Source organism: Antrostomus carolinensis, unplaced genomic scaffold (genome assembly GCF_000700745.2).
Source record: "Antrostomus carolinensis isolate BGI_N321 unplaced genomic scaffold, ASM70074v2 scaffold2963, whole genome shotgun sequence".
NCBI lineage: Eukaryota > Metazoa > Chordata > Aves > Caprimulgiformes > Caprimulgidae > Antrostomus > Antrostomus carolinensis.
The window spans coordinates 1-7,568 of NW_010305672.1; the positions used below are offsets into that span (position 1 = coordinate 1).

General features: G+C 47.9%; 1 non-coding gene across 1 annotated transcript; it reads right to left on the minus strand.

The window, feature by feature from the left end:
- Positions 1-1,966: 1,966 nt before the first annotated feature.
- On the minus strand, positions 1,967-2,048 carry TRNAS-AGA (transfer RNA serine (anticodon AGA)). Its single transcript has one exon. It is a non-coding gene; the product is annotated as a tRNA-Ser (tRNA).
- Between the last annotated feature and the right edge of the window lie 5,520 nt (positions 2,049-7,568).

Below are 7,568 nucleotides of genomic sequence, written 5' to 3' on the forward strand. Positions count from 1 at the left end.
CATTTTCTTATTAAAAACCATAACCAGCATATTTCCATACTGCTCTGTGAATGGCCAACAGCCATTTCTTGACCCTGTCATACCCACCTGCTCTCAGACAGACCTGTGATTGTTTGTCAGACCAGCCAACCCTACCTGTGTACCCAGCAGCACATCAGCCAAGGAAGCCCCCACTCACTAGGTAGAGGGAAGAGGCAACTTTTGACAGCGTCATTCCCCATGGGTGTTCATGTTGCTCTGTGATTGCCTGATAGCTATTTTTGACACTGTCATGCCCACAAGTTCTCAGACTGGTTCTCCCTCTGATGGGCTGTCCACTTCCTTTGGACCAAGAAGTGTTCAGATACAAAAAGAGGTACCATGTGGTGGTATCCACTATGGAATAAGGACAAGCACCTAGTGCAAGCAATATTCCTATGGATGGCCCACTTCCTGCAGAGCCAGAGGTGACCTCAGTCAACATCCAAGCAACCTTCTGGCTTCTGGCCCATCAGGTACTCAGGTAGCATGGAGCTCCCTTGCAGATACCCATGCCGTCTTCTTGTTCCCAGCTCACAGAAACATGTAGACAAGGAAGACTTCTGGAAGAGGCCACTCTGAATGTTTTTGAAGTGTCATTGAAAGGTCATGGCCAGGGAGGGGAAGGAGCGACTCATGTTGGAGCTCCATCATTGGTGCTCTCCATGCCACACACTTCACAGATGACTCAGAGTGGTCAAGACAGCTGGAACCAGCTGTTTTTGGCACAGCACAGCCCCTTAGCTCTTCGCACAGAGGCCACCTCGCAGCATACCCTCTCTTCTCCAATACCAACACCTATCCAAATATACTCCATACAGTATCCTTTGGGGATATCTGCTTGGACCTGTTCCTAGTTGAACCTACAAGTGGGCACAGATGCAAACAGGCTAGGCTGGAGAAAACCCCCAGATCGTCAGGTTGGTTTCATTGGTGTTTCCCAAAGTAACACCAGCCTTATCTTCTTTCCCACCTGCAGATTACTGGATTTCCAACCTTGGGGCTGGGAAGTTGGGATTGAGCTGCCTGATGGGAAGGGTGAAACAGCTGTGTCTCCAGGGCACCCACTGCCTTGTAGGGGGAGCTCTGTCTGCTGCTCCACACCCACCAGCCTGCCTTGCTGAGGGGCACTTTTGGAGTGCTGGCTCTTAAGAAAGCAAAGAGAATGACCATGGAACTGGTAAAGGCAGAGAGAAGGGGCTAAAGGAACAGTAGGGCCATGGCCGTGGGTGCCCAGAGAGTTAGAGAAGTGCAGGTTAAAACTTGCTGGGTGAGGCAGCGGCTGTCAGGACGCGAAAAAAGCAATTAGCAGAGGATTGTTTTGATCCATTGACCTCTGGGTTACGGGCTCGGCACACTTCTGCTGCACCACTCTGCTCCCCAGAGCACCTCAGCTGGCACCTCTCACAGCCCCAACTGATGCTTCTGGTACTGGCAACAGTCATTCATCTTTCCCTTCCTCCTTGCCCGGGCAGGAAAATTGTCCATCTGGAACCCTCACTAGCAGTGGGCCTGGGGTGGGAAGTCCAAGGGACTTGCTTTGCCTTTCTCCTTACATCTCCTGCCCATAACCCTTGGTGCAGACTTTCTCTTTGGGCACCCAATCTGGCTCTGCAGGAGCTGAAGGAAAGTCCAGAGTGAGGAGGCAGCCTTGTTGCTTTGCCAAGCAGAGAAGAGCTGCTCTCCAATGACCTCATGAGGGCTGCAGCCCTGCCCAGAAATCCAGCTGGGGCTCTGGGCCTCACAGCCTGATGTAAAAAGCAATTCTTTACCAGATAAGTAGGGAGACAAGAATGCTTAGTATAGAATTACCACAGGAAATAATTCTCCTATTTTAGCTATGTGCCTAACAGCTTTACTGTCTTCCTGGGCATCAAGTACAGTGTGAAGGTGAGTCTCACAGCTCAAGTGTGGTCAATTGCAGGCAGCACAAAAGGAGACTGCACCTCGTAGTTGGCAGGATTCGAACCTGCGCGGGGAAACCCCAATGGATTTCTAGTCCATCGCCTTCACCACTCGGCCACAACTACCTGACAACTGCAGGGTAATACTAAAATAATACTAATATTAAAATAGTAGTGATGATTATAACAGGAAGTTCAGGGCAAAGGCTTCACTCTAAGCCCTGCATTTGAGACCTCCACTGAGCATGACAAGGACCTGGTGCCAGGCTTCCAGAGGCCTTAAGAGGAGTAAGCCCAAGAGATATGGCTGCAACTCCCAGCACCTTGTCCTCAGCTGGACATCTGGGATATCCTTCCACAGGGAGATGACTTCCCCCCCAGCTGGTCTCAGCTGCTTTCAATAATGGGAGGGCCTACATTACACCAAGCTTGCTGGCATCAGATGGGATTCACTTTTTTCAAAGGGGGAAGAGAGTCTGCTCATGAGCTAACAGGGGTCATTGACAGAGCTTTAAACTAGACTTGAAGGGGAAAGGGGATAATATCAGACTTGCCCATGACAAGCTGTGGGATGACATGCCAAATTTAGAGAAATGGGATGCTAGCAAGGGCTCTCAGCCTGTTGCTCTGAGATGTGCTGGGTACACTGTCTTACAGAGATGAACCAGGGGCTCCTGAGGTAACAGGGAAGCACCGGTGATATACCTCAAAGGAAATACAGGATGTTCCTCTACAAAGGTGACGTGGTCAACAGCCCAGCTGAAATGTCTCTACACCAATGCACGCAGCATAGGCAACAAACCGAATGAGATGGAAGCCACTGTGCTGCTAGAAAGCTATAACTTAGTTCCCATTACTGAAAGTTGGTGGGATGAATCCTGTGACTGGAGTGCAGCTATTGATGGCTACACGCTGTTCAGAAGGGACAGGCGAGGAAGGAAGGGCAGAGGCATTGTCCTCTACATCAAGAAATGGATAGAGTGTGAAGAGCTGTGTCTGAAGAATAGCCATGAGCAACTTGAAAGCTTATGGGTGAGAATTAGAGAACGAGGCAACGAAGGGAACCTTGTAGTTGGTGTCTACTACAGGCTGCCTGATTAAGGGGAGCCTATTAACAAAGCCTTCTTACTCCAGCTACAGGAGGTGTCATGCTCGCAGGCTATTGTCCTGCTGGCGGACTTCCACCACCTCAACTTGTATAAGTCACGTGGTGGGCTGTAGGCAATCCAGGAGACTCTTGGAGTGTATTGAGTATATATGAGTATAACTTCTTAAGCAAGGTGATAGACAGTCCTACCAGAGGGAATGAGATATTGGACCTGATGGCCACCAACACAAGTAAGCTGATCGGTGACATCAAGTTAGGAGGCAGCCTGGACTGCAGTGGTCATGCACTGGTAGAGTCCTGAGAGAAATGGGTCAGGCAAAGAGTAAAGTCAGGACCCTGAATCTGAGGAAAGCAAATTTCCAGCTGTTCAAGGAGTTGGTCAATAGGACCCCCTGGGAAACTGCCCTCAAGGACAAGGGAGCAGAACAAAGCTGACAGATCTTGAAGGATGCTTTCCATAGAGCACAAGAGCTCTTGATCCCAAGGTGCAAGAAATCAGGCAAGAAAGACAAGAGATTGGCATGTTTGAGTCAAGACCTGTTGGTCAAACTAAAAGGCAAGAAGGAAATGTACAGGCAGTGGCAGCAGGGACAGGTATCCTGGGAAGAGTATAGGGACACTGCCTTGTTGTGTAGAGAAGGCCAAGGTGCAGATGGAGCCGAAGTTGGCAAGGGGTGCTATGAATAATAAGGGCTTCTACAAGTATTTCAGCAAGAAAAAAAAAGGCAAAGAAAGCATACCTGCGCGCCCCACCTCCCCACCCCCAATAAGTAAGACTGCAAAACTGGTAACAATGGAGGAGGAGAAGGCTGAGGTACTCCACAACTTTTTTGTCTCAGTCTTCAATGGTAACCTCTCTTCCCACATCTATTGAGTGGACGGACTGTGGGGCAGGGACTGGGGGAGCAAAGTCCCTCCCACTGTAAAAGAACATCAGGTTCATAACCACCTGGGGAAACTGGATATACATGTCTACGGGACCTGACAGGATGCATCCCAGGGCCCTGAGGGAACTGTCTGGTCCATGATTTTTGAAAAGTCATAGCAGTCAGGTGAAGATCCTGGTGACTGGAAAAAGGGAAATGTTGCACCCGCTTTTAAAAAGGGTAGAAAGGAGGACCTTGGGAACTACCACCCTGTCAGCCTCACCTCTGTGCCTAGGAAGGTCATGGAACAGATCCTCCTAGAAGCTATGCTAAGGCACATGGATGACAGGAAGGTGATTTGGGACAGCCAGCATGGCTTCACCAAGGGCAAGTCCTGCCTCACCAGCCTAATGGCCTTCTGTGATGGAGTGACTACATCAGTGGACAAGGGAAGAGCTACAGATATAATCTATCTGGAATTCTGTAAGTCCTTTGACTCAGTGACCCACAATATCCTACCCTCTAAATTAGATATGAATTTGATGGGTGGACTGTTCGATGAATGAGGAATTTATTGGATGGTCACATCCAAAGGTATATGGGAAGTTTAGTCTTCTTGAAGCAGCAAGTCATCCCATAGGACTTCCAGAGGTCCCTTGTAACCTTCATTATTTTGGGGTAGACTGAGTTTCATGGGATTTGATCAGCCACTGAAAGGCAATGCTTTGGAAGGCAACTGCAGTATGAGATTGCATAGAAGCACTAGTGGTTTCAGGAATGGTGCCAAAAGGTCTGGAAAGCACCTAAAGGAAAGCACCACTTTGGGAGGAATGAGGCTATGAGCTGTGGTATCCCTGGCATGGCTAAGGCTGAGGCACTGTGTCCACTGAAGTTAACAACACGATGACTCATGTTTGCCTGGAGCTCAGGGATTTTCCCAGCTCTTCCACACCATGATGACTCCCAGGTGCTCTGGGAGACTGATCCAACATCCCTTTGTAGTCTGAAATACATGGAATGGCCCACTCCAAGCCTGACCCAAGAAAAATTGTTGTGAGCTTTTGGCTTCTGGCCCTGTGTCTCTTCAAAAGCAAACAATCCAAGTCTTTCATCATCCTATGTCTTGATTTGCTTGTTTTGAAGAGGTTCTCCAGTTCCCAAGCTGAGCCCAGAGCCCTGATTGGAAGAATCAGGGAGGGCCTGGTCAAGTTGTCAAAGGACATAGCTATGAAAATCCCATGGAGAAGTCACTTGAAAGAGACCTGCTGGACCCTGTTGTCTGCTCTTCGTTACTCTGAATCTGCTTTTGTTCCTTGGGCTCGTGAGCAGACAAAAACAAGCTGTGGCAGAACCTGATGAGCATAAGTAAGGTCCCTGTTGCTGTCATGACAGGGTGACTCCACAATGGACTTTTTTGCCATTGAGCTTTGCAACATTTCTGGAGAGGTGCGTCTCTTCTGTATGGGATTCTGCAATGTTGACATTCTGCCTGAACTTCCCCATAGTTTCCTGTGTATCTGCTACGACTTATTGGAGAAATGTGTCTTAGGGTTAGAAAATGAAAACACTGGAGTTAAAACTCAAGGTGTCACTCATAGCTGAATTTCACTGTGACTGGTGGCCATATTCATCATGAAGAGGGCAATGTGACAAAGGCAATCCATATGACAGAAACTCAGTTAAATTCTTCCTCTACACTAGATTGAGAGCTCCTAGTTAATTTGCCTTATGAATCTGGGACACAGACAAATCATTTTTAAGTTAGGAAGCATCATGTTCACCAGGCCCTGATCCTGATAGGGGACTTCATCCACTCAGACATCAGCTGGCAAAGCAGCACAGCAAACTGTAAGCAGTGCAGGAAATTACTGGAGTGCATTGACAACAACTTCCTAGTACAAATGAGGGGGAACCCAACCAGAGGAGAGGCACTGTTGGACCTGCTGTTTACTAGTGTGTAAGAATTTATATGAGAGGTCAAGATTGGAGGTAGCCTGGGATGCAGCTATCATGCCTGGTGGAATTCTCAATACTGAGGGGTACAGGACACGTAAAAAGTCGAGTCAGAACCCTGAAACTCGGAAAGGCACACTTTTGGCTTTTTAGGGCACTAGTGCATGGGATTCCTTGGGAAACTGCCCTCAGAGATAAAGAAGCGAATGAGAGCTGGGAGGTATTGAAAGACTTTTTTTTTAGGGCATAAGAGCTCTCAATCTCAACATGCAAGAAGTCAGGCAGGGGAGGCAGGAGGACATTTTTGGCAAAGTCAAGGTAGCTTAGCCAAACTAAAACACAAAACCAAAATACTTAGGCAGTGAAGGCAGGGATACACCCTGGGGAGAGTACAGGGGTATGACCCACAAGTGCAAAGAGGGGATCAGGAAAGCCAACGCACAGCTGGAACTGAATTTGGCTAGGGACATGAAAAATAACAGGAAGGATTTCTTCAGGTACATAGGATAGCAAAGGAAGATGAAAGAAACTGTACTCCCCCAATGAGCAAAATTGAAGACCTGGCTACAGCCAACACGGAGAAGACAGAGGTATTCAACAACTTTTTTCTTCAATCTTCATGGGCAAGTGCTCTAGCCATGCCACCCAATTCACAGAATCCATAGTCAGGGAGTGGGAGAATGAAGTACCACCCACCATAGGAGAAGATCAGATTCGAGACCATCTAGGGAACCTGAATGTGTGAACCATCAAGTCCATGGACCTGATGAGATGCATCCAAAGGCAGATGAAGTTGCTAAGCTGCTATCTATCACATTTGAAAAGTTGTGGCAACTGGTGAAATTCCCAGTGACTGGAAAAGGGGAAACATGAGCTTCATTTTTAACATGGGAAAAAAGAAGACCTGGGGAATGGCAAGTCAGTCATGGAACAGGTCATCCTGGAAACTATGCTAAAGCACATGGAAAGCAGAGAGGTGACTGACAACAGCCAACATGGCTTCACTAACGACACGTCAGACCTGACAAATGGACCTGCTATGACAGGGTTACAACATTAGTGGATAAGGAAAGAGTTACTGTCATCTGCTTGAGTAAAGCATTTAATACTGTCCTGCACAACATCCTTGTCTCTAAAATGAAGAGACATGGATTTGATGGGGGGATCACCTGGTGGATAAAGAATTGACTGAATGGTCACACTCAAATAGATGCAGTCAAGAGTTCAATGTCTGGGTAGAGACTAGAGATGTCGCTCAGGGGTCCATATTAGGACCATTATTATCTAACATCCTTGTTAGGGATATGGCCAGTGGGATTGAGTGCATGTTCAGAAAGTCTGTGGATGACACCAATCTGAGTGGTATGGTTGACACTCTAGAGGGAAGGGATGCCATCCAGAGGAACCTTGACAGACTAGGGAGTTGGCCCCGTTCAAACCTCATAAAGTTCAACAAGGAGAAGTGCAAGGTCCTCCACCTGGGTCAGGGCAACCCCAAACAAGGGTAAAGGCTAGGCCACGAATGGATTGAGAGCAGTCCTATGAAGAAGGACTTGGGGATATTGGTGGATGAAAACTGAATATGAGCCAGCAATGCGTGCTTGCAGCCCAGAAAGCCAACCATATGCTGGGCTGCATCAAAAGCAGTGTGGCTAGCATGTTGAGGCAGTTGACTGTCCCCTTCTGGTTATGCTGGTTATGGTTTTTAATAAGAAAATG